Source organism: Podarcis tiliguerta (assembly GCF_965153285.1).
Source record: "Podarcis tiliguerta genome assembly, chromosome: 11".
NCBI classification, from domain to species: domain Eukaryota; kingdom Metazoa; phylum Chordata; class Lepidosauria; order Squamata; family Lacertidae; genus Podarcis; species Podarcis tiliguerta.
In genome coordinates, this window is record NC_139544.1 from 8,184,879 (window position 1) to 8,212,729 (window position 27,851).

Sequence of the window (27,851 nt, forward strand, 5' to 3'; positions counted from 1 at the left end):
GTTCCAATGGGCCACTAATTCAGGTTTAAATAATTAAACTAGGGAAATAATGTTCCAAAGCCGCAAGCCTTCCCCATAAGTCAGTGCAGCACCCATATCAGAGTCCCATTAGAGTCCCATTTCCCCTGCTTGTCTGCACACATGAAAACTCTGCCCGCCTTCCATATTCCCATCTAGATCATCCCTTCCATTTAGTCAAGTTACTTGTGTCCATGTAAACACACACACACACACACACAACGATCCCTCTGTGCACAGGACTTGCAACATCATGGGTTGAACGGCCACATTCTTTTTATGCTTCATTGTAATTTGTTGGCCTCTGTACACTCCAACATTTTTGTCACGTTTTCTGTCAGCAAAGCAGTGGCAAAAGTGTGGGATTTAACTAGATACCTGATTGGTACTCCTTTGAGCTACTAGGTTAACACTAGCACATTTTCAGACATCTAAAAACACCCGCAAGCGAAGTTAATCGCTGCAAACACTTTGGGATTAATCAGGATTGCTCCGTCCCAAACGTTGTGACATATTGAAAAGTGCTTGTTTGATGATGAACTAGTTTGGCAGCTGCTGAGCTGATAGCGCAAGAGGCTCCTGCGAATCTATCAAGTAGTATGTATCATCAGACATCACAACCTTAGCCTGGAGGGGGTATTGAGCAAGAAGAGGTAGCTGTACTCTGCTACTTTGTGATATCTGAAACAATTCTGAAAGATAGGGCAGTTCCAGTGGGATCGTTTATACAGCAAGGTGTGTAACTTTAGCAATACAAGCCTTGCAGGCATGTATTGTTGTCTCATTTCACACCTGCTGGAAACTAAAACTTGAAGGTATCAGTGTATGAAAAAAGCAGTATGGTAACCAGAAACCTGTCAGATTTTATTGGGGGATACAAACTTTTAATGCTGGTGTTTTAAACTAAGGACTTAAAAAAACACATCCTTGCTGTACATATTTTTTCATCCTAATTTTAAAATAAATGCACATTTTATAAAGGTGATTTGTGATGCAACCTGCCACTACTTGCCACAATGGGATGTGTTTCCACCCATGTGATCTCTGGGTGGTTAATAGTGTTTGATTTGTTTCCAATCAGCTTAAATCACAAATTTCTATTATTAATCAGCTTCTTGGCCATCATAACAGGAGAGTATAAACAGTTCTCCTACATCCGTTAACTGCATTTGGCATTGCTGGGCACTGGTTGCCAGATACTGTAATGCAGTGATGGCCAAACTTGGCCCTCCAGCTGTTTTGGGACTACAACTCCTGTCATCCCTAGCTAACAGGACCAATGGTCAGGGATGATGGGAACTGTAGTCCCAAAACAGCTGGAGGGCCAAGTTTGGCCATCACTGCTATAATGTGTCTTATGAAACATATGCACAAGCCTCATTTAAATAAATGAAAACTGCATAGCAGCCTTTGCTATGTTTCACTTCACCGTGCCACTTTCTTGAATTAATTACAATTGGCTAAGTGCATAAGTTCGCATCATTAAATTGGTAAGTGAATTGCCAAGTGGTTTTGCCAATAAAATGATGAAATTTCAGCTTGGATGAATTTATTGCAAGCATTTTGTCTGAAAATAAAATCCTTTTACGTACGATACCTGACGTGTGCAGCTGTGAGCATTTATAAAATCAGCAATGTATCATTGGTTCTTCTGTGCTTCACTTCCTCCAAAGTAGATTTGTAGAACATGCTCCTTTTGGGGATTGATTTGTACTGTCCCTTTTGATGAAATTAAGATGGTAGTAAAAACTAAGGCAAATAAGCAAGCCCTCGGCACCCCAATCTCTCTCATTGCCAACAAAAGCTAATAAATGAATAGATAAAGAACCTACTCATAGGGATGCGGGTGGTGCTGTGTGTTAAACCACAGAGCCTAGGATTTGCTGATCAGAAGGTTGGCAGTTCGAATCCCCGCGACGGGGTGAGCTCCCGTTGCTCAGTCCCTGCTCCTGCCCACCTAGCAGTTCAAAAGCACATCAAAATGCGAGTAGATAAATAGGTAAACGGTGTTTCCATGTGCTGCTCTGGTTCGCCAGAAGCGGCTTCGTCATGCTGGCCGCATGACCCGGAAGCTGTACGCCGGCTCCCTCGGCCAATAAAGCGAGATGAGCGCGCAACCCCAGAGTCGGCCACGACTGGACCTAATGGTCAGGGGTCCCTTTAACTTTACCTTTAAAGAACCTACCCACGTGATGCTGAAACAGTAACCTTGCCCATGCACTACGTAAGACAGGGGTCAGCAAACTTTTTCAGCAGGGGGCCAGTCCCTCAGACCTTGTGGGGGGCCAGACTGTATTTTGAAAAATAATAATGAACGAATTCCTATGCCCCACAAATAACCCAGGGATGCATTTTAAATAAAAGGACACATTCTACTCATGTAAAAACATGCTGATTCCCGGCCAGATTGAGAAGGTGATTAGGCCGCCCCCGGGCCTTAGGTTGCCTACCCATGGTCTATAACATTTCTGTCTCACATTGAATGTAACTGATCTGTAAAAAGGACTCTATGAACTGAAAGCAGAGACACTGTATGTACTTCTGTAACCCCAGAAAATCTTTAATAGACACAATTTTTTAAAATAGCTAGATTTGGAATTTTTTTTCCAAAATCAAGAGAAGAACCTTGCAAATTTGGAAGCTCACATTTGCCTCTTCCATTATCAGTATTTTGCCTGCAAAAGTATTCTCAGCCTTTTAGACTTTAATATTCTGTGTTACTATATTTACTTTTTAAAGCTTGTATTCACCCTTTCAATAGCGGTGAACAGGGCAAGTTAGAATTAAGTAGTTGAAAATACAATAAATAAATAAAAATCTAAAATGCTTGCAAGCCTATAATTAAGCATAATGTAGTAGTGTTTGCTTTAACTAGATGGAGTAGAGCACCTCATAATTAAGTTTCTTTAAAACTTTTTAATACCCTTTGTTGACAATCCCTTCAATGAAAAACATCTCTATAGAGTTCTACTAAAACAAACATTTGTTGAGGAAAGCTAATTTCTTGTACTGCGAGGCACTTTTCAGTTTTATGAATGGCCTGCACTGTGGATAGATTATCATTACATCCCACGTAAGTTATTTAAGACAATGAAAATCTTAGGTTTATTGCCAAAGAACTATGACCCTGTTGCACTCGAGGCCACCCAGCTTCCCCATTAAAAAGAGTAAGAATTCACTGGGGCCTCTATCAGCTAGTCAGGAGACAGTGCAGAAGAGAATAGCCTAGGCCAGGGGTCTGCAACCCGCGGCTCCGGAGCTGCATGTGGCTCTTTTACACCTTTGCCGCGGCTCCGGGGTGGATACTAGCGAGGGGAGGAGGCACATTGTGCGCTCCGACACTCCCCACTGTGGCAGGCGCTGTACTGGCTGTGACGTCGCATGGGGGCGGTGCGTGTTTTAGTCACGCACCGTCCCGACGTCACCTTCCCGCCCGCCCGCTACATTGTAAGGGGCATGTACGCTGGTCACTGCATTGAAAGGGGGCATGTACGCTGGTCACTGTTTTGAAGGGGAGTGAAGAACACACACACAAAAAAGGTAACTTGTTAATTTAACGTTTATTTCTATGAGGAGTAATTCTGAGGGGTCAAACAAAGAAATAATAAAAAAGTGACAAAAAAGTTGTTTTTATAATGATGAGTTTTGCGGCTCCCAGTTGTTTTTTTCTTCGGAAACGGGTCCAAGTGGCTATTTTTGTCTTAAAGGTTGCAGACCCCTGGCCTAGGCCATGCCACAGAATAGTCTCCAGAAGACAAGGTGATGTGTAAAAAGCTTTTTGTGAAAGCTTGCAAACAGGTCATCAGTCACATCCTATGCCAACCTGATTTTCTTCAGATATAAGCTGTGCGGGCTACAGGCAAAAGGAACTGTAATCTAGAACAGGGGTCAGCAACCTAAGGCCCATGGCCAAACGCGGCCCGCTGAGGTCGTTTGACTAGCCCACGAGCTGCCCCCGAACTGAGATGCCCACTCGCATGCTGCGGTAAACCGCAGGGACTCACTTCCGCAGCTCTGGAAATCACGTCTGTGCGTGTGCAGACGCCAAAAATCGCAGATAGGTCATGTGCATGCACAATCCGGTCCACGGATCTCGGCAGGACCGATCCGGCCCAGGCAAGATAAACCTTGCTGACCCCTGGTCTAGAACATATAGAAGGCACTAGGTTGGCAAAGCCTCGACTGTCCTTTCCATAGGCTTTCAGGTAGGATACAACCTCAGTTTGTTCAATTGTATGAAAATACCTTGGATTCCAAACGCCCTGGAACTCGGACGTTTTGGCTCCCAAACGTTGCAAACCCGGACATGATTGTTCCAGTTTGTGAACGTGCTTTTGGAACCTGAACGTCCGACAGGGCTTCCGCGGCTTCTGTTTGGCTGCAGGAGCTTCCTGCAGCCAATCAGAAGCTGCAATTTGGTTTTCGAACGTTTTGGAAGTCGGACGGACTTCCGGAACGGATTTCGTTTGACTTCCAAGGTACGAATGTATATGTTCAAGTCCTCCTGCTAAAGTCTTGTTCCAAAGGCATTGCTGTGTGCAGTGCAATCACTTAGTAAGAAACTAGTCCTTTGTTGATTACAAAATTACTATACGGGCAACCCCACATTTATGGATGTTCAATCTTTGTGAAACTACACATACACACATCAGACCAAACCTGGAAGTGGCCCAAAAACATCACAAAAAGGCGTGGGGGAGGAATATGATGTTTGCAGGCTTTTTCAAAGGTATTTCAAATATATGCGATTTCACTTAAACATGTGGTGCCTCGGAACGTAACTCCTGCATAAATGGGGTGTTGCCTGTACAGTACTAAAAGCAGCATAGTGTCTTGTTTGCTGCAAACTGTGTTGCATAGCCTAAGGATTGATGGACCAGGTTATGGAAGGGATTTTTCTGATGCATAGTTTCTGGAGGGGAAACAATTTTGATTTGCGTGACTCCTGAAAGTTTTGAAATTTCAGATTTAACACTACATTAATAAAAGGACTTGTGGGTGTCCTTGCCTGTATAAGCTGTTTTATGCAACGGGAAATTGTTCTGAACCCTGGGCACTGAAAACTGAACACAGCAATCTCTGAACTGTGGTGGGTTTTGTGGTCTGGAGGATTGCCCAGTTGAAAATAAACTTAAATTTTATCTGTAGCGGATTCTCCTTTAGGTCATGGGAAGATGCTATAAACTTCACTCTGTCCTCGCAGTAGACATAATGCATTTTAGTTTGCTAAATATCGAAGTTCAAGGTAGTTTGCACCAAACAACCTCAAAAATACTCATGCCACAACAGTTTTGTGCTTCTAGCAATATGCTGAAAACCTACCTGATTACACAAGCAAGTACAGCCAGGATATGTTAATAATAATAATAATAATAATAATAATAATAAATTTTTATTTATACCCCGCCCTTCCCGGTTCAAAAACCGGGCTCAGAGCAGCTAACAACAAATTAAAAACACTTAATTATAAAAGCAGCATAAAATACAGTATAAAAACATGAATAACAATAAAATTCAAAAATAAAAAATCAATTTAGGGGAAATAAGCATTAGATAATCCCCAGGGCTACCTGGCTGAATTAGTCCTATTTGGGTCAGCGAGGAGGCCAGGGGAGAATTAGCAGTGGGGTCTCATGTTTTCTGCCTTAAGTTTAAAATGGCCTTTAGAAAACTACTATTTCTCTTCTAGCTTAATGCCAAGATATATATTTGTGCCCCCCCCCGTGTGTCCACATGCCGAAAAGGAGGGCATGCAACAAATTCTCTGCAATATACAAAGTGGCAGAGCAGATGCATTTGCCCTGGCCGCACATAACCAAATTCTTGTGGGATTCAAGTCATTTCCTCTTTGGAAGTGGCTTCTTGAGCAGGAGTTTTTATATGGTACCCCTAAGAGGTTAAAAAGGGATTAGACAAATTCATGGAGGGTAAGACTATAAATAAAGGACGCGGGTGGCGCTGTGGGTTAAACCACAGAGCCTAGGGCTTGCCAATCAGAAGGTCGGCGGTTCGAATCCCCATAATGGGGTGAGCTCCCGTTGTTCGGTCCCGGCTCCTGCCAACCTAGCAGTTCGAAAGCACTTCAAAGTGCAAGTAGATAAATAGGTACCACTCCAGCGGGAAGGTAAACGGCATTTCGTGTGCTGCTCTGGTTCACCAGAAGCGGCTTAGTACTGCGGGCCACATGACCCAGAAGCTGTACACCGGCTCCCTCAGCCAATAAAGCGAGATGAGCACTGCAACCCCAGAGTCGGCCACGACTGGACCTAATGGTCAGGGGTCCCTTTACGACTATAAATGGCTACTAGACATGATGGGTTATACCATGCCTCCGTGGTGTGTGGCAGTAATGCTTCCACACAGTAATGCCAGTTCCTACAAACCTCAGGAGGAGAGAGTGCTCTTGCGCCCAGGTCCGGTTTGCAGGATCCCCAGGCTTCTGGTTGGCCGCTGTGGGAGCATGATGCTGGACTAGGTGGGCCATTGGCCTCATCCAGTAGGGCTCTTATGTTCTTGGTTTAGGTAGACACAGGGACCCGACTCCATCTCCATCATTGATAAAGCCCTACTAAAACCCACAAAACTCCTAAACAAGTACAGTGGTACCTTGGGTTACATACGCTTCAGGTTACAGACTCCGCTAACCCAGAAATAGTACCTCGGGTTAAGAACTTTGCTTCAGGATGAGAACAGAAATTGTGCAGCGGCGGCACAGCAGTAGCAGGAGGCCCCATTAGCTAAAGTGGTACCTCAGGTTAAGAACAGTTTCAGGTTAAGAACGGACCTCCAGAATGAATTAAGTTCTTAACCCGAGATACCACTGTATACATTTTTTTAAAAAACAATGAAAACATAAAATCAGCAAAACTCTTAAAATATGTAAGCTTGCTGAAATATAAAAGGTATCTGAAAGAGCATAGCATGTGCAGTTGCTATAATTTTGCTCATGTCCAAAAGACTGGTCTCCCATCTCCCCAGCAAACTCCCTCTCTGCACATAAAATTTGGCAAGTTTGAATGCCACTGTGGTATCCCACATCCTGATAAAAGAGGGATGAGAAAGAAAATAAATTGGATTAAGGTTTCTGCATGGAACCCCCCCACCCCCCCAAAAAACCCCATTGTTTGGATTCAGTCTCAAAATACAGGACACTAATAAAAAAATCCACTCACACTGAGTGTTGTCCATACCTTCTTTTCGTCTTTGAGAACCTTTTTTTAATGTGTGTTCCTTTCACTGAGCCGCGTAGAACTTTTGAGAACCTAATTCTGCCCTCTCCTCTATATAAACCATGGCCATGCCTGAACAGGGGAGTTCCCAGAGAGGAGATTGTGACTGCCCGTCTCCTCCCCTGGTCCTGCGGCTTCCACGCTCCCACCAGCTAAACCTGGGCTAATGGTTTCTCACCTCCAGACAAACCATGAGCTGTAAACCCAAGAACAAGCTTGGTTACAGCTTGCAGTTTGTGCGGAGTGAGATAATCCACGAACCCAGGTTTGGATGATGCACTAAGCCAAGCCATGGCTTAGCACATGGTTGTGTAGGGCCACTGGGGGAGGAGTAGAGTGGCTATGACCTCCTCTATGGCTTAGATCAGGCAACCTCCAGATGTTGTTGGACTACAACTCCCATCATCCCTAGCTAACAGTGATCAGGGATGATGGGAATTGTAGTCCCAAAACATCTGGAGGGCCAAGTTTGGGGATGCCTGACTTAGAGTTTTATGCAAAACCTTCCACTGTGCTATTACCAAGGCCCTTCAGTCAATCTACTCTGTTGCAGAGGATGGTCTGTAACATGTTAATATGCCCCCACCCACCCCACCAGACACATAAATTACAGCTTTCAGGTAGAGAAGATTTACTGTGGGGAACGACCTGTTTGCCCTTACATCTGATAACAGGGACCACCAGAAGGGAAGATTGCTTGCTTCTGTTTTCTCCTCAACAGATATTGATTGTATCTTGCCCTAAGGGGAAAAGCTGTGGTTTTTAAAAAAGGGACTAAATAAATGACTATGTAGTCTGATAGCAGACTCCCCCCAACCTTTTTGTATTCAGATAGCCACATAACTCACAAGTGGTGAAACGAGAAGGAAGTTATGATGATCTATCCAATATAAGTGTGGGTAAAACCTCTCACAGAATCTAGCATGTGTTCTGCACATGCCCCATATGGTAAAGATCCTACATTTTATAAGTGCTTTTGAGAGTTGATACAAGCTATACTAGGGCAGCATTCTGTTTTTCTACACTTCACACAAATGTTGGTTGCTGTTTATCATGTGCCTATGAGGGGTGAGGAGTATTCCATCACTACCGCAAAAAAATAAAATAAATGTAAATAAGCTTCTTTTGAAAGCAAAAACACATCCACATTATAAAAGTTTAGTCAAGTGAACATTTAATGAGATAAACTGGCATATCTGGGTAAAAGTATAAAGCGCAGAAGACAATTCTTTACCAATTCCACCGCTTCTCCTTGTACAATATTCACAATTTCATTTCAAATAATAATAATAATAATAATAATAATAATAATAATAATAATAATAATAATAATTTATTCATACCCCACCAATCTGCCTGGGTTTTTCCAGCAACTCTGGGCGGCTCCCAACAGAAGATTAAAAACACGATGAAACATCAAACGTTAAAAACTTCCCTAAACAGGGCTGCCTTCTAAAAGTCAGATAGTTGTTTATTTCTTAGACATCTGGTGGGAGGGCGTTCCACAGGGCAGGTGCCACTACTGAGAAGGCCCTCTGCCTGGTTCCCTGTAACCTCGCAGTGAGGGAACCGTCAGAAGGTCCTCGGAGCTGGACCTCAGTGTCCAGGCAGAACGATGGGGGTGGAGACGCTCCTTCAGGTATACACTATGAATTGCGCTTGGAAACATACTGGGAGTTTTTCAGGACCAGTGTTACATGGTCTCTGTGGCCACCCCCAGTCACCAGTGTAGGTGCCGCATTCTGGATTAGTTGTAGTTTCTGGGTCACCTTCAAAGGTAGCCCCACATAGAGCGCATTACAGTAGGCTAAGCGGGAGATAACTAGAGCATGCACCACTCTCGTGAGACAGATAGGGTCTCAGCCTGCGTACCAGATGGAGCTGGTAGACAACTGCCCTGGACACAGAATTGACCTGCGCCTCCATGGACAGCTGTGAGTCCAAAATGACTCCCAGGCTGTGCACCTGGTCCTTCAGGGGCACAGTTACCCTGTTCAGGACCAGGGAATCCTCCACACCTGCCTGCCCCATCCACCAAAAACAGTACTTCTGTCTTGTCAGGATTCAGCCTCAATCTGTTAGCCACCTTTCATCCTCCAACCACCTCCAGACACACAGGACCTTCACCGCCTTCACTGGTTCTGATTTAAAAGAGAGGTAGAGCTGGGTATCATCTGCATACTGATGAACACCCAGCCCAACCCCCCTGATGATCTTTCCCAGCAGCTTCATATAGATGTTAAAAAGCATGGGCGAGAGGACAGAACCCTGAGGCACCCCACAAGTGAGAGCCCAGGGCTCACACTTTATCTAAAGGTTCCAGGGTGGTGTGCAAAAAGTATGGCTTCAAATCTTGGTTTCTGTTGCATGACGAGCTTGGTCATACAATCAACCTAGCTGCATCTCCACCTATCCTTTTTAAGATTTAGGTCAACAACTTTGGACGAAACTGAAAACAAAAACAAGAGCTCAATAACTGGTTTGAGGAAAGTGGACCAAATTGGGACTGGTGCCGCGCTAAATTTGACCCACAGGTTCCTCATCCCTGGTCTACTCTGGGGTTATGGCGCTCATTTCACTTTACAGGCCGAGGGAGCTGGCGTTTGTCCGCAGACAGTTTTTCTGGGTCATGTGGCCAGCACGACTAAGCCATTTCTGGCACAATGGAACACCGAAACCAGAGCAGTGCACGGAAACGCCGTTTACCTTCCCGCCGGAGCAGTACCTGTTTATCTACTTGCACTTTTTGGCGTGCTTTCGAACTGCTAGGTATACCCATTTAATACAGTGGACACGTGTTGTGAACGTGATCTGTGTGGGAGGCACGTTCGTAACCCGCAATGCCACGTCTGCGCACGTGCGGGTTGCCATTCGGCACTTCTGTGCATGCGCAAAGCACAGTTTAGCACTTATGTGTGATTGCCAAAACCCGGACGTAAGCCATTCAGGTACTTCTGGGTTTTGGGGCATCCGTATCCCAAACAAATGCAACCTGAAGCGTCTGTAACCCGAGGTATGACTGTACTTAGTATCTGACTCCATGCTCTGTGTGTATCACAGCTTTCCGGGTTGAAAATATAGCAGTGCCTGCAAAATGTAAAACCCCACAAACAGTAGAAATACCTTGAGAGAATGGCCTGTTACACCAATCAAAAGAAGCAACACATTTTACTCCACAAAAAGGCACCGATTGCTCAAGGAAAGCATTCTCAAACCTTCGCATCTTGCATGTAGAGATGGTCTCTGCAAGCAGCAAGAAGTCTAGCTTTAAAGTTGTGCCTCTTGCTGTGTCCAGCCTCCCCTTTAATAGGCAGTGTCTAAAACTGCAAGGATATCAGCTGCCTTTTTCCTTCAAAACCTGCCTATAAAAGCAGAAGGGTTGGGGGGGGGGGGAAGGATTTCTGTGATTTCCCCTTCAGCATGGCAGGCATATACTGTAGTAATCCATTTTTTCATCAGCTTATTGCTAACAATCAGCCACCTAAGCTCTGAAAACCTCCTTTTGCCGTTAGTTGTAGATGGATGCTTAAAGGATTTAAGAATGTCAGTCATCATCTTGTTTTGCAGGAGAGGGGGGGGGGGGTGGCAGGATTGGGGGGGGGAGGAAAAGGAGGAGTGAGCCGGAGTTCAGAAATTGGACTGTGTGTGTGGTCTGAGGTTATTTTCTCGTTTTATGAAACGCATGCTTCATTCTGGGCTCAAGCAAACCTTGTGCGTCACTGAATGAGCCCCTTATCCACTTTCCAAAACACTGGGAGGGGGAAAAAAAAAAGATTTGAAAGGGCTCTGTGGGCGGATTGCAACTATCAGCAAAAGTGAATAAGCGAACTTATTTAACTCAGGTGTCCCCTCCCCCGAAGCTTAAACATAACAACTTTAAAGCAACATATGGAATGGAAAAAGAGAATGCAAACCTGAATGCTTATTAGGGTGGGGCTGCTTTAGTTTGAAAGCCAGATTACAGGGTCTTGATGTGCACAAGGAGCTATAAAATCATGGTCAGAAAGGGAAATGGGGGTAAGGCTTGGGGAAATGATTAAATGACTGCTCAGGCTGGAACTTTGGTTGTGCAAGTACCATACATTTAAAAGACATTTTGCCCCTCAAAAGAATTCTGGGAACTGTAGTTTGCCCTGCGCATAGCTACAGTTCCCAGCACCCCTGAGGAACTATAATTCCCAATGTTCTTTTGAGAGGAAATGTGCTTTAAATGGATGGTATGTGTGCAGTTTTCCTCAGGCATTTACCTTCCGACCTACATACCAATTACAGTTCCTCCCAACATAAGTGCACCTACTGAAAGGAAATAAATCTCAGGCAATGGTTTTATATACCGTATTTTTCGCCCTATAGGATGCACCGTCCCATAAGGTGCACCTAGTTTTTTTGGGGGGGAAATAAAGGAAAAATTTTTTATTTCCCGCCCATGTGTGGGGCTGGGGCGGGGGAAGCCCGAGCTTCCCCCGACCCCAGCCCCCAGAATAGGCAACTCTCTGCAAGCCGTGAGAGCCTGGCGCCGGGCTCCAGCACCTTGCGGAGAGCTGCGTGAAGCCTGGGCGCGCTGAGCTCCGCGCGCCCAGCCTTCGGCATGCAGGCAACTCTCTGCAAGCCGCGGGAGCCCAGCGCGGGCTCCCACGGCTTAACGGAGATCTGCGTGAAGCCTGGAGAGCGAGAGGGGTCGGTGCGCACCGACCCCTCTCGCTCTCCAGGCTTCAGCAAAACCCTGCATTTGCCCCATAGGACGCACACACCTTTCCCCTTCATTTTTGGGTGGGGAAAAAGTGCATCCTATGGGGCGAAAAATACGGTACTTTAACTTTACTATCCTTATTTTACTTTATTTTTAAACTGGCATTGGAGCCTGGCAGTTGCCATTTTAATTTTCCCAGAATGCAGTGGGCTCACCCTGGTGCCCTGTCCTAACAGTGCTATTTAATCACACAGGTAATGTGACATGTAGTTTGGCACTCACTTGCAACAACAACAACAACAACAACAACAACAACAATTCATTGTTTATACCCCGCCCATCTGGCTGGGTTTCCCCAGCCTCTCTGGGCGGCTGCGAACAAAACACTAAAATACAATAATCTATTAAACATTAAAAGCTTCCCTAAACAGGGCTGCCTTTAGATGTCTTCTAAAAGTTTGGTAGTTATTTTTCTCTTTGACATCTGGTGGGAGGGCGTTCCACAGTGCGGGTGCCACTACCTAGAAGGCCCTCTGCCTGGTTCCCTGTAACTTGGCTTCTCGCAGTGAGGGAACCACCAGAAGGCCCTCGGTGCTGGACCTCAGTGTCTGGGCAGAACGATGGGGGTGGAGACGCTCTTTCAGGTATACTGGGCGGAGGCCGTTTAGGGCTTTAAAGGTCAGCACCAACACTTTGAATTGTGCTCGGAAACGTACTGGGAGCCAGTGTAGGTCTTTCAAGACAAAACACAATCTGCAATCTCCTTCTTCTCCAAGTCAGCTAGTGTTAGTATTAGACCTTTGCTTTATCTGTGACTCCACGATGGCCACATGTAACCTGGTACTCAGAAAAGCTAGAGGGACCTGACTTGGGGTAAGGCAGCTTCCATGTTCTTAAAATCTCCTGGCCAATGGCAGGAGCCGGAGTGTGCTGCCCTTCAGCTCTGAAGGCCTAGAGCAGCACTACATTTATACAGTTTTAGGATTACTTTGGGAACAGGATGGGTTGGTTGGTAGGAATGGGGGAAATGGGCCCTTTCAGACTTACCCTCGAAGGGTTTTGGAGTTTTGTCTGGGCTGCTCAATGGGCCACAATTCATTCTGGGATGAGCGACCATCTTCTTGTCTATCCTATCTTCTGGACGCCACTTTAATTCACATCACCTGGCAGCTATCTCTGTAGGGTGAGCCGTTTGTGTGCAGCAATTCTACAAGCACTGGGCAGTCTCCTTGAGTTCCTTGTGGCATGTGGAGAAAATTTGTCTGGTGCTCTCAATGAACTGCCCATGACAGACCCCCATTAGTTGAGATTAGGCTGCTTATACACCATATGTTTAAAGTGCATTTCTACCCCCTAACAAAATCCAGCAGACCCTCCAAGTTTTCCGGTTTCTGATTTGATCCTGGAATGTCCCACTTTTCCTTAAAGGTAAAGGTAAAGGGACCCCTGACCATTAGGTCCAGTCGTGGCTGACTCTGGGGTTTCGGCACTCATCTCGCTTTATTAGCCAAGGGAGCCGGCGTACAGCTTCCGGGTCATGTGGCCGGCATGACTAAGCCACTTCTGGCGAACCAGAGCATCGCATCGCATGGAAACACCATTTACCTTCCCGCCGGAGTGGTACCTATTTATCTACTTGCACTTTGACATGCTTTCGAACTGCTAGGTTGGCAGGAGCAGGGACCGAGCAACGGGAGCTCACCCTGTTGCGGGGATTCGAACCGCTGACCTTCTGATCGGCACCTCCTAGGCTCTGGGGTTTAACCCACAGCACCACCCGCGTCCCAGCACTTTTCCTTAGGGTGTTCCTATTTTCATCAGAGGAATGTTGGAGGTTATGGAGTTATTAAACCCCCGAGCCATCTGAAGGCAGCCCAGTATAGGGAGGGTTTTTTTAAAAAAAAGTTTAATGTTTTATTACGTTTTTATATATCCTGTAGTTAACCCTTCCCGAACTACAGTTCACAGGATTCGGAGGGGTGTGTGTGTTTAAATGTGTATTGTATACATAGCTTTGAAGTGTCTTCCACACAGGGCGGCTGTGATGGCAACAAGGGGCATTTATAATTATGCCCCCCCCCCATTTTTTTTTGCAATTGGAGAGAGCACCTAATGAAAGACCACCTAGTAAGTCCATGGTGGTGCTGGGATTTGAACTCGGACCTCTGGTATGCAATCTGCAGCGACTCTAGCCAAAAATCGCAGGCCACGATCCCAGCCATCCTTGCCCATCCTTTTCTCATTAGCCAGTTCCCTGTGTGAGTGGTCCTTGAAGCCAAATGCCACATTCCTCGCCCTCCTCGGGGCGAGAGCTGAAAAGTAAGTTTGTATGACCACGAGGTACTTCCAGACGGATTCTTTGTACGCTTCCTAACCGCACAGTAAACCCCAATGCCAGCAGCAGGGCTTTATTCACTGCCTGGCCGCTTTAATGTCCGGCTCCCAGGTGCCAGACGAAACTGCCAGACCTCCATGACTCCGTCCAGATGAGCTCCCCGCCCCCCTCCAAAGCTGCATGGCCCCCACCTTCATTTCTCCTGCGTCTGAGTTAAGCCAATTGACAGGAAGACAGAGAGAGAGAGATTGGCCTCCCCGGCTATAAAACGAATTCACTTCTGAAGCTAGCAATCATCAAAACCTCTCCCTGGAAAAAGATCTCCAAGGCTGTTCCTATTATAGTACCTGCAGCTGAGCTTAGGCTAGTAAATGACCACAAGCTCTCTCAGGGGACTGTGGGTGTCGAGGCAAAGACACATGTGAAAAAACACACTGGCGCATGTTTTCGAATGCTAGAGGTAGTTTTAGTAGCCCATGCCTGGTTCTGATTAATATCCCAGCCCTTCAGATGAATGGAATGTAAACCACATACCAATTATTGGAAACCCATGAAGGAAACTCCCTTTTCCGTCTCTCTATCTATCCATCCATTTGCCCACCCACATGACGAGAAGGGCTTTGAAAAATGCCTCCTTCTTACAAAAAGTGTGGAAAATTCTGCTTTTCAATCCCCCCCCCCCCGCTCCCCACACTGGGTCTTCAGCCCTATGGTAAAACCAAAGAGATAAAATTGCATCTGGAGCTTTTAATGTCGCAAAAGAAAGAAAGAAAGAAAGAAAGAAAGAAAGAAAGAAAGGTTAGCTGTCATGCAGATTATTTCTCTCTCACAGCCGCAAACAACAACAACAACAACATTGCACAAGAAAGAGTCTTGATAACATTACTCAGTCACATTCTTCTTCATCTCCCGTAGAAGTCATTTACTTAGTTAAGAATCCATATAAAATATATCCCATGGGGGGAAATCCAAAAATTTCATATCTGTCCTAAATGGACAGAACAGCAATTGAAACATGTTTATGCATGTTTCTCAACAGAAGAAGGAAGCAGCTTCACCAAACTGGGTCCCCCCTCCCCCCTTCATGAAGTGGTATTCAGATAACCATTCAGATTACCAACATCAATAAATTTTCTTGACGGTGGTGCTGACCGGTTGTGTGAACGCCCTGACACTTCAGGCTTGTTCAAATGTCACTTGGGTCCCATGTGAATGGCTTCTTCATGATGAGATGCGCTACACCATTAATAGCTCTATGTCTGGTTTGTGTGGGAGCGGGGAATGACATGATAATCAGCCTGAGGTAAGGAACCTGGAAGGACAGATCCTGAAGCTGAGACTCCAAGACTTTGGCCACCTCATGAGAAGAGAAGACTCCCTGGAAAAGACCCTGATGTTGGGAAAGATGGAGGGCACAGGGAGAAGGGGACAACAGAGGACGAGATGGCTGGACAGTGTTCTCGAAGCTACCAGCATGAGTTTGACCAAACTGCGGGAGGCAGTGGAAGACAGGAGTGCCTGGCGTGCTCTGGTCCATGGGGTCACGAAGAGTCGGACACGACTAAACGGCTAAACAACAACAACAAAAGGAACCAGGGGCTCTCCCGATATAGCTTGGTTACAGCTCCTGTCATCCTTGACAACCTGCCATATTGGCTCAGGTTGATTGTGAGTTGGAATCCAACATCTGGAAGGCCACAGGTACAGTGATACCTTAGTTTGCATACGTCTTGGTTTACATACGTTTTGGATTACAAACACGTCAAACCTGGAAGTGCTTGTCCTGGTTTGCAAACTTTTTTTCGATTACAACCCTTTTTTCTCCCCCCCCCCTCTTTTTTGGATTATGAACTAATTTATTTTGGAGGCCCCATTGGCGAAAGTTTACCTTGGGTTACAACCTGTTTTGGTTTACAAACGGACCTCCAGAACGGATTATGGTTGTAAACCAAGGTACCACTGTACCTTCTTCCTACCTTAACACCTTCTCTTCCTCAGTCTGGGCTGCTGATTCTGAGTAATATGAGCCTTGCTCATGATTCAAAAACCACCTGATTTCCCTGATGAAGGATGCACCTCTTAGACCAGAAATAATGTTTCAATCCAGCCATTGCAGACATGGATCCAGCTCACAATGCATCACCTTTTGGGGAGGAATAGTCTATATTTGGAAGAAACATGGTTGTGTAAACACTTCAAAGGGGCTACCTTTGAAGGTGACCCGGAATCTACAACTAATCCAGAACGCGGCAGCCAGACTGGTGACTGGAAGCAGCCTCCAAGACCACATAACACCAGTCTTGAAAGACCTACATTGGCTCCCAGTACGTTTCCGAGCACAATTCAAAGTGTTGGTTCTGACCTTTAAAGCCCTAAATGGCCTCGGTCCAGTATATCTGAAGGAGCGTCTCCACTCCCATCATTTTACCCGGACACTGAGGTCCAGCACCGAGGGCTTTCTGGTGGTTCCCTCACTGTGAGAAGCCAAGTTACAGGGAACCAGGCAGAGGGCCTTCTCGGTAGTGGCGCCCACCCTGTGGAACGCCCTCCCACCACATGTCAAAGAGAACAACAACTACCAGACTTTTAGAAGACACCTGAAGGCAGCCCTGTTTAGGGAAGCTTTTAATGTTTGATGTATTACAGTATTTTAATGTTTTTTTGGAAGCCGTCCAGAGCGGCTGGGGAAGCCCAGACAGATGGGCGGGGTATAAATAATAAATTATTATTATTATTATTATTATTATTATTATTATTATTATTATAAAACCAATGTGCTCCAACTGCAGATTTGGGAAGTTGGGTACACACGACATTCGCCCCAATCCACATGCATCCTGAATCTGTTCTTTTCATAGTAGATATTTTGGTGCATTTCCCCCCAAACCAGCTTTGATCCAGATTGAGAAAAAGAATGGCCTAGCTGTGTTTTTACCTCAAGTCAGAAAGTTTCAAAGTATTCCTCCCATTGCTACTTCCCGACATGGTGCTGCCATCTTGCCAGCCACAGCAACTGGACGCAGTAATGTGAATCCATGTGCAAAGCGTTTTAGAAGACATTCCATTGGGGAGATAAAATGTAATATCCATTATTTAGAAAGGGAAATAATATTGGTAGAGGTAGCAATCCATGCCAGAGACACTATAAATCAGGAATTTGCGCAGGGCCCTAATTTCCCTGCCTCTATCCTTCTAACTAAAACACATTTCAACGGCGGGGTTTGGTTTCCTTGTTCCCGGGAATGTGCTTGTGTACATGTTGAAAAACCCAGCAGATCCATCTACGCACATCAGGGCAAGAGGCCTTAACTGAGTGGTATATTTGCATTTTGAACATCTGTGGTCCTAACAAGGAACAGGATGGTTTTAAATTGCAGCAGTAAGTGCTGTGTGAATCAGACTGAATAAAACAGCCAGGCAGACCTTGGAAAGCTGGCGGAATCTTGTAATGCAATATACAGAGCGCAGTAAGTCTTGGATTTACACAGCAGCCGTCTTTTTTTTGTTTTGTTTTTGCCGCAGCTGTTTTATGATACTTTGCTGGCCTCTAGAGGGACATACAGCATATAGACTGAAGTACTTGGCTAACATAGTAATAAAATTTAAGCACCCTATTGTACCCGTATATAAAAAAGAATGCCTGGGGAGAGGATAAGTGTAATGCTGGTAAATTCCTTAAGGAGGGGGACATTGAAAAACATTTTTTTTTTACCTTTTCTTCCCATGCATAACCCTCCTTCTGCTTAGGCCACCACTATCCTTTTTTGGAAGAACTGCATGTTACGTTCTCCCTGTATGACACACACAATGCTCTTCACAGACCCTCCAAGTGTCCCTATTTTCCAGGGACGTCCCTGATTTAGAGAAGCTGTCCTGGTTTCTGATTTGATCCTGGAATGTCCCACTTTTCCTTAGGATGTCCCTATTTTCATTGGAGAAATATTGGAAGTTAGGTGACCTCCGAGCCGTCTGAAGGCAATCCTGTATAGGGAAGTGGGTTTTTTAAAAAATGTTTTACAGTGGTACCTCGGGTTATAAACACCTCAGGTTACAAACACTTCGGGTTACAGACTCCACTAACCCGGAAGTAGTACCTCAGGTTAAGAACTTTACCTCAGGATAAGAACAGAAATCGCGCGCCAGCGGTGCGGCGGCAGCGGGAGGCCCCATTAGCTAAAGCGGTATCTCAGGTTAAGACAGTTTCAGGTTAAGAATAGACCTCCATAACGAACCAGAGGTAACACTGTACTATTTTTTTATATATGTTGGAAGCTGCCCAGAGTGGCTGGGGCAACCCAGTGAGATGTGTGGGGTATAAATAGCAAAATTACCGTTACAGAATGGGACGTCCCTATTTTCACCAGAGAAATGTTGGAGGGTATGTCTTCATAATGGAGGAAGATCAGAATTGTGAGAGACAGACACAATAAACACTGATAACCAGAGTACTCAAAGGTGAGCTTTCTCAGACCAACTCCACAGCAGTAGTTCTACATTTATATTTATGTTTCTGTATATTTTTAGAGCAGGAATGAGGAACCTAAGGCCTGCAAGCCAAATGTGCAATATGCTGAAAGTGCCTTTTGTGTAGACTATAACTGCTGTTTGAAGCAAATAAGCTGGTTTGCCCACTGCTAGATAGGATGCAGACTGCGAATAATGATTTGAATTTAGAGAAAATTGTTGTTGTGCACCAGAGTGTCCAGCAGGCAATTTGTGCAGCTAGTTCATAAGGAACAATGATTGGGAAGCACTAGGAGTCAGTACTCTGATATAATCCCTGGTGTTTGCTTCTAACTTTGTTCTTTGACAAAAACCATGTTTGTATAGGAATAAAGATTGGTTGCTCTTTTGTTCAAAACCTGCCACGGTTCCAATATTTTAAAATATTGGTAAAATACAGCATCTATTCTAGGGCAAGGATGCGGGTGGCGCTCTGGGTTAAACCACAGAGCCTAGGACTTGCCAATCAGAAGGTCAGTGGTTCAAATCCCCTCGACGGGGTGAGCTCCCGTTGTTCGGTCCCTGCTCCTGCCAACCTAGCAGTTCGAAAGCACGTCAAAGTGCAAGTAGATAAATAGGTACCGCTCGAGTGGGAAGGTAAACGGTGTTTCCATGCGCTGCTCTGGTTCGCCAGAAGCGGCTTAGTCATGCTGGCCACATGACCCGGAAGTTGTACGCCGGCTCCCTCGACCAGTAAAGCGAGATGAGCGCCACAACCCCAGAGTCGGTCACGAGTGGACCTAATGGTCAGGGGTCCCTTTACCTTTACTATTCTAGGGCAAAGCAGCACACTAATGCAGCTGTTTGGTCCTCATGCAGTTTACAGATGTTGTTTTTTTAATGGTCTTTTTTCATTTCCCCATCTTCTTCTTCCAGTACTGCTCTTCTTTCGCATGTGCTCATTCTTCAAGGCAGCTCTCCCCATTCCTGATGTATTCCAGGTATTGTGGACTACAACTCCCATCATCCTAATCATTGGCCATGCTGGCTGGGGCTGATGGGAGTTGTAGTCCAGAACATCTGGAGGAAATCAGACTGGAGAAGGCTGCTTTAAGGTATATCCATTCTGTTTTATTGTTCCTCTGGATCTAATCAGTGTGCCAGTGGGCAAGCAACAATCTGTTTCTCGTAGATTTTTACAAGCTTCCCTTTGCCTTTTGGATAATAAATTATTCCCCTGGCACACATACAGAATTTAAAATGCCCCTTTCACTGTTTGGGCGCAACGGATTGATGTTAGCTGATGCCAGTGAGCTTTCACTCATGATGACCCCCATGATCTCTTCCCTTGATGGGAACAGATGGGATGGAAGAATCTGTCAATTTCACTTCTCTCAGATTCTCATTTTTCCAATCTTAAATTCAGTTCTCCACATTTCTGCAGCAATTTTCAATTTTAAAAAAGGGTCCTCATTAAAGTTCTTCAGCATTTTAGCTAAGGAACACATTTTTGTATGCAGTTTTGACTAATAAGATGTAATATAATATATTGCATTTGTGTGTGTTATTTTCACAAATATATCCATTTTTATTTACACTCTCCGACATCGCAAAATTCAGATTTGTGAATTTTGAAACTTGGCTGCATTTTGATTCTCATATTGTTTGAGGCAGTGTGAATTGGATAGATTTGGCTTTAAATGCCAACTGGATCTAATTCCTCCACTGTTAATTCCAATGCCACAAGCCAGTTCAGACTCCATCAGTATGTGTGTGACATTAGGATTTGGTGACCCAAAGTTTGTTTTCTGGTTGCAGGGCGGCAGCCATGACTAGATGAATGCATTAAAGCCCACTTTAAGTTAAAAGAACTCAGGCAGAACAGAATCCATACCATATGCAAGTTCAGATTTAACTCGATTTTTTTACTTTAAATGTGTGTGTTGTTGCTCTTGCTGAGTGATCAATGTTAGAAATGGGTGGTTTGCTCAGAAGCCCTTTTCTGGTTGCATGGGAGCTAGTGCATGATTCTAAGCCATCTCATTTTGGAGTACATGCATACCTTACGAGTAAGCTTAAATGCAAAAGTTTGTGACAGGCAATATGTTACCTATTACGTCAAGTACTGAGCATTACAGCATTTACACTGCATCACATCAAACAAGAAATGTTATGACATACTCACCATCATAAACCTTAAAGGATTTTCCCAACCCAAACATAGCTCTGTATCTCTGAAACTGGATGCTTGCTGTCACTGTTGATAGCAGCAGCCCTCTGATCATAAGAGCCTGTGGCTGAGTGTGCAAATGCTTACCTGTCAGTGCTCCACGGAGAGCCAGAAGCAATGAGCGGTTTAATGTCACCTGCTCTAGTTACAGCTGGGAAGCTTGGCAGCTCTCCATATTTGCCTGTGATGAAAGCATTACGAGGCTTCTAATTGCAGAGACTGCAAATTTATCTGTGGCTTATTGTTTTCTGCTTCCAGGATCTAATTTGCTCTGGATGCTCTCACATGACCTCCTTCCACATAGATAGATAGATAGATAGATAGATAGATAGATAGATATAGAGCCGTCTTTACCCAGGGCTGCAAGGGGTGCGGGGCACCAGGGCACCAAATTCTGGGGGGGGGGGCAGGTGCCCGCCACTGAAGCCACCTAAGCTGTTAACTATCTACCTGTTATGAAATAATAAATAATTTTGATCAAGCTAGAAAAACAAAATGCATACCGTATTTTTTGCTCTATAAGACTCACTTTTTCCCTCCTAAAAAGTAAGGGGAAATGTGTGTGCGTCTTATGGAGCGAATGCAGGCTGCGCAGCTATCCCAGAAGCCACAACAGCAAGAGGGATCACTGCTTTCACTGCGCAGCAATCCCTCTTGTTGTTCTGGCTTCTGAGTTTCAGAATATTTTTTTTTCTTGTTTTACTCCTCCAAAAACTAGGTGCGTCTTGTGGTCTGGTGCGTCTTATAGAGCGAAAAATACGGTATATACCTAGGTATTACCGAAATGTAAAGCTACTGTTTCACTAAAGGACTTTCGGCTTTGTACGCTCATTTACCAAAGACACGCCGCACCAGCGGCGGTGCTTGTCATTCACAATGGTGGCGCTTGTCATTCACAACGGCGCTGTGCACGCAAAATTAACTCTTACATCAAAATATTATGTTACGTATTGTGTTGAGCTGCTATGCGGCAGCAGGGTGAGCGGCACCTTTGAAACAATTGATGTTTCTCTTAAGAAGGTGCCTAAACAATACTTATAAGTTTAAGTGTGGTGGTGTTGTGTACTTAAGTATAAGTGGTATTGTAAATAAATGAGCAAATTAAAAAGTTTGTTTCTTTTTCCTCCCTTCTTTCGTAAACAAGAGATAAGGTGCAAGCGTGGTGTCTGACCTAAGCATAATAAAAGTTAATTTGGGGGCTAAACTACATCTGGGGCCGCTGGGCAGATCTTTTCATCCCGGCGGCGAAAATGCTAAAAACAGCACTGGAAAGATAGATAGATGATAAAAGACTTGATTAAGTTTTCAACCTCAGAGTTAAATCAACATGCATACAAGGACATTGGATCCACCTCTCTGTCACTGTCTCTATCACCCTCAATGAGCTGAAGTGAGGAAACAACTTCTTGTGTATATTCCCTGTGCAATTTGGAGAAGATCCAGCATGAGTTGTGTAGACTCTCTTCTTTGCAAGGTATCTCTCCAACTCATGCTTATTTGATGGGGATAGCTTGACGTCATCATAGCTGTCAACTTTTCCCTTTTCTTGCAAGGAATCCTATTTGGAATAAGAGAATTTCCCTTTAAAAAAGGGAAAAAATGGAAACGTTGACAGCTATGAACATCATTCTCCCCCTCGCATACTGATGTGATTCAGAGGTAGAAAGTTTGAACAGGCTTTTATGTTACCTGCAATCGCATTAAGTTCGTCATTCATTCAGCAAAGAACCTCCAAAAAGACATTGCTGTAAAAACTGAAGAAGAGGTGAAGACTAGTCCATTAATCTGCCCTAAATGTCCATTTGCCTTTCTCTTCTCTTTCTTACCGCTTGATATTCTTTTATTATTTACAGTAGGCAGGGGGAAGTGTGTACATTATGCTGGAAGAAATATCTGAATAGCTAAGGAGACAGCTACCATTGTGCTATCTAGAACCATCATTGTCTGACTACTGGGAGTTGGCGGTTTGTCTCCTAAGGCTATGTACACATGATACATTTAAAAGGTATACATTTGAGGCACATTTCCTCCCTCAAAGAATTCTGAGCACTAACTTTGTGGGTGATATACTACAGTGCCCAGAATTCTTTGAGGGACAGAATATGATTTGAATGTGCTTCAAATGTAGAAATATGGTTCTGTTTTTTGTTGTCTTAAAAGAACAATATTTCTTTCTCCTTAGAATCATAGAATCATAGAGTTGGAAGAGACCACAAGGGCCATCGAGTCCAACCCCCTGCCAAGCAGGAACCACCATCAGACCACTCCTGACATATGGTTGTCAAGCCTCTGCTTAAAGACCTCCAAAGAAGGAGACTCCACCACACTCCTTGGCAGCAAATTCCACTGTCGAACAGCTCTTACTGTCAGGAAGTTCTTCCTAATGTTTAGGTGGAATCTTCTTTCTTGTAGTTTGGATCCATTGTTCCGTGCCCGCTTCTCTGGAGCAGCAGAAAACAACCTTTCTCCCTCCTCCATGTGACATCCTTTTATATATTTGAACATGGCTATCATATCACCCCTTAACCTCCTCTTCTCCAGGCTAAACCTAATGCTAAATCCTGGCGTGCAGGTGCTCTTTGTGGCACCCAGCATAGCCACGCCCTTTTAAAGACTATACAACAAAAATTAACAATTTGGCCAATGGCTTCAATGCCAAGCTAGCTTTATTCTCATCTCCTGCTCCTCCTTTGCTTAACATCCATCCTAAGGACAGGTTCTGGTGGATCCAAAGCTTGCTCACTGTTTTGTGACATCCTGATTCTTCATAATAAATTTCTTGAAATAAAGGTGGCAGCTTAACAGTGGGTCATCATTTACCCCCCCCCCCTCTCTCTTATCTGCTTTGGTGGGCTTGTGTCTGAGAAAACTTCATCTGTTTGCCATGTAGAGGACTGGGAAATAGCGCCACATGAAATGACACAATTCCTACAACACAGTGGTGACACTTCGTCTCTGCCCATCCCTGCCCCACTAAACAATTGGTCCCTACAAAATGAACTCCATTGCAGCAATATCTGATCATCCAGCTTTGAAGAATAAAGATTTTGCTGCATTTCCGACTTCTCCTAACACTTCAAAATCAGAAATTTTCAACAAACATTTCTGAGGCAGTTATTCATTTATTTCATAAAAATTATATACTGCTTGATTGTAAAAAAAAAATACCCACACAAACACACACCAAAGGCCTCAAAGCAGCTTGCAAAAGCAAAAACCCACTCCTCAAAGCAGTTTACTTTGGCAGTAGGAGGAAATCTAGTGATTTTCAAGGCACATAGAAATTTACCATGGGTTAGTGGTATGTTCACAGGATGCACCTTCAGTCCAGAAGAAGTCAGATGTTTAAAAGATTCAAATGTAAATCTGGAAGGCTTGTTTAATCTGTGATGAATGCCAGGATGAAGTGTGTGTGTGTGTGTGTGTGTTATTTGTTAACCTCTTTCTATGCCAAATCCTGGTAAATTGATCATTTCTTTAAAAAACAACAAAGAACAACAACAACCCACCACTATTTGTAACAAGATAATATATCATGGTAAATGTAGATTTTCAGTGCTTCCAGACTGGGGCTTAATTGGTAAATGGGCTGTTGAGATATTGCAAATGTCTTGTTGGCGACAGTTTAGTTTGTTACTTATCAGATTTCCCCTGATAAATGGTAAATCTGGATTAAATAGGGGGAAATATAGGCTGCTGTTTTGATGTTGACAATGTCATGTAGATGCTGCAAAAAAACCCCAAAAGCATAAAACCCCCTTGCATGAATGAGGTGAAGCACCGCCCCACCATAAACACCCATCTGGAAGCATCCTTTAACCATCAGGAAAATGGTTAATGTCAGCAACCCCCAAAGTGCAGTGCTCTATCCTTCTAAAGACACCAGCCATCATAAACTCCCTTGAAAGATCCTGCTTTATCTTAATGTGATTGTAGGAGATGCTGGCTGAGAAAACCTTCGGTGACAACAGCTCTATCTCCAAAGGCCAAGAGTAAATAATTCCTTGGAAACTGCACAAGGCTTGTCACTAGGTAGTTAAACTGCAATATAGCAAATGTCCAATATAAGCATTGACTTACAAATGAGGTTGGAAAGAAAAACACTGCAAGCTGAAACAAGCCAGCCCATCAAGCCATGAACTCCCCATGACAGATCGCTGAGAAAGTTTGTGACCTCCCTTTTCATAGCGCTGGACACAGACTTGGATGAGAAACTGCTGTTAATCTTCCTAAGCCCTTCAGATAAAGCAAATGATACAGCTAAATAAATGTGCAGATATCGCCCGTTCAACTCTACTTAGCATGCTCCCAAGCCATTCCTGCTTCTATCCCTTACTGGCCTCCTTATTGCATTGCATAATTTCCCTTTCTTCACCTGAAAAGGAGCTCTATACTTGCTGCTGCTTTTTGTACACAGCTACCAAAAGTTTTTGGGACACGGGTGGCGCTGTGGGTTAAACCACAGAGTCTAGGACTTGCGGATCAGAAGGTCAGCGGTTCGAATCCCCATGATGGGGTGAGCTCCTGTTGCTCGGTCCCTGTTCCTGCCAACCTAGCAGTTCGAAAGCACATCAAAGTGCAAGTAGATAAATAGGTACCGCTCCGGCGGGAAGGTAAACGGCGTTTCCGTGTGCTGCTCTGGTTCGCCAGAAGCGGCTTAGTCATGCTGGCCACATGACCCGGAATCTGTACGCCGGCTCCCTCGGCCAGTAAAGCAAGATGAGCACTGCAACCCCAGAGTTGGCCACGACTGGACCTAATGGTCAGGGGTCCCTTTACCTTTACCTTACCAAAAGTTTACTCATCAGGTCTGGGTAGTTTTATTATTACTTCAGTTACCCATCTGTAAAATGAGATGTGAATGTTATAAAATGACTGAGCAGCCAGGATATATAATACACAGACAAGGATGGTGCCGTGATGCTGATTGGCAGCGCTGTCCTTCAAGGATGGGGATCTCTGAGGCTTCAGTTGACATCCCTGAGAAGGCAGATATTGGCACATGTGAGAGAGGTTATAGGGAGGGGACTTTTCAGGCCCACAGCCAGGGGCAAGGAGTTGTATTATGTCCCCTCCCCCCTCCCCCCCAAATCACTTTGCCACATGCCTTTGTGCAAAAAGGACAGGAAGCTTCTCCCATGTTTGATCTCACCACAACAGTGGCAGTGCGTCACAGCACACATATGCGTCATACACTCCATATTCTGATAGGTGATTTTATACACACACACACACAGACATATTTGTTGTTGTTTAGTCGTTTAGTCATGTCCGACTCTTCGTGACCCCCTGGACCAGAGCACGCCAGGCACTCCTGTCTTCCACTGCCTCCCGCAGAGGTCAAACTCATGCTGGTAGCTTCGAGAACACTGTCCAACCATCTCGTCCTCTGTCGTCCCCTTCTCCTTGTGCCCTCCATCTTTCCCAACATCAGGGTCTTTTCCAGGGAGTCTTCTCTTCTCATGAGGTGGCCAAAGTATTGGAGCCTCAGCTTCAGGATCTGTCCTTCCAATGAGCACTCAGGGCTGATTTCCTTAAGAATGGATAGGTTTGATCTTCTTGCAGTCCATGGGACTCTCAAGAGTCTCCTCCAGCACCATTATTCAAAAGCATCCATTCTTCAGCGATCAGCCTTCTTTATGGTCCAGCTCTCACTTCCATACATCACTACTGGGAAAACCATAGCTTTAACTATACGGACCTCTGTTGGCAAGATGATGTCCCTGCTTTTTAAGATGCTGTCTAGGTTTGTCATTGCTTTTCTCCCAAGAAGCAGATGTCTTTTAATTTCATGACTGCTGTCACCATCTGCAGTGATCATGGAGCCCAAGAAAGTAAAATCTCTCACTGCCTCCATTTCTTCCCCTTCTATTTGCCAGGAGGTGATTGGACCAGTGGCCATGATCTTCGTTTTTTTGATGTTGAACTTCAAACCATATTTTGCGCTCTCCTCTTTCACCCTCATTAAAAGGTTCTTTAATTCCTCCTCACTTTCATATATATATCAAGTAATTAAGGAACAAAAGAAGAAAAGGCACACTAGCCTGGGAACCTCCTCTCTGCCCAGAACATTGGAGGCTATACACCACACCTCCTCAACAGTATTTATAGGAACTCAAACACTGAGATCCTGCTCTGTTCCAGTAACAAGAAGCCGAAAGCACCAGCCTGAAGATGACGAGTGAGACCTCGTCGAAACGTCGCCTAGACACCCCAACTTTTACACGGGAAGACACCCGAGGACACCAAAACCTGCATATATATATATATATATATATATATATATATAATTAAATTTTCTGTTTTACAATTTAGAATCCTCACTTAAACATCCTTAAAATATCAATGACTTCCCCTTCTTATCTTTCCATGGTTCATTTTGCATTTCATAAATCCCTGCACATTTTACAAAAACTAAAGCATTCAGTATTCCATTATTATAGCCATCAAAACTTATTTACACGGCTGAATTTATCTTAATGCTGCCAACGTTTCCAAGTGTACACAATCTTTTCCCGTCCTTTCAATAAACATTTTCCAATCTTCTCTAAACATATGTTCTTCTTGTTCTCTTATTCTATATGTTAAGTTTGCAAGCTGCGCATATTCTGTCAGCTTAAGTTGCCATTCTTCTTTAATTAGGACCTTGCTTGTTTTCCATTTTTGGGCTAACGAAACACCGGCCATAGTAGTGAATTATCCCCCCCCCCAAAGGACTCTGTTGTTCTTGGGTTTTTTTGGAAAAGTACTTTTAAACATTTTTTTTTCAATTGATTATGGATTATTCCCCCCCCCCCAAAAAAGGTCCTCTTATCTCCAGGCAAATTTCTCCCGTGCTCTGTCTCCCTAGCCTGTAGTCAAAGCACTAAACTGCTCACTTGCCAAGCTGCACGTAGAGTATGAACT

The 27,851-nt window shown here is 44.5% G+C and overlaps 1 protein-coding gene and 1 long non-coding RNA gene across 10 annotated transcripts in view; one reads left to right on the top strand and one right to left on the bottom strand.

The window, feature by feature from the left end:
• The window catches only part of ERCC6L2 (ERCC excision repair 6 like 2), a 62,532-nt gene extending 60,918 nt beyond the window's left edge, over positions 1 to 1,614 (top strand). For 6 of the 8 annotated variants that reach the window (XM_083403309.1, XM_083403310.1, XM_083403308.1 and 3 more), the window contains one exon: positions 24 to 1,614. The gene's annotated coding sequence lies outside the window, so the exon portion shown is untranslated. The remainder of the gene's footprint in view (positions 1 to 23) is intronic. The other 2 variants (XM_083403312.1, XM_083403311.1) reach the window with 1 other exon arrangement.
• On the bottom strand, positions 383 to 26,576 carry LOC310659759. Of its 2 annotated transcripts, none has more exons than XR_014502971.1 (3): positions 26,185 to 26,576; positions 2,200 to 2,464; positions 383 to 1,846 (listed from the first exon to the last, which is right to left on the bottom strand). It is a non-coding gene; the product is annotated as an uncharacterized lncRNA (long non-coding RNA). The 2 variants fall into 2 exon arrangements; XR_014502972.1 differs by lacking the exon at positions 26,185 to 26,576 and adding an exon at positions 3,742 to 3,967 and having other exon boundaries at positions 2,200 to 3,243.
• Positions 26,577 to 27,851: the final 1,275 nt, after the last annotated feature.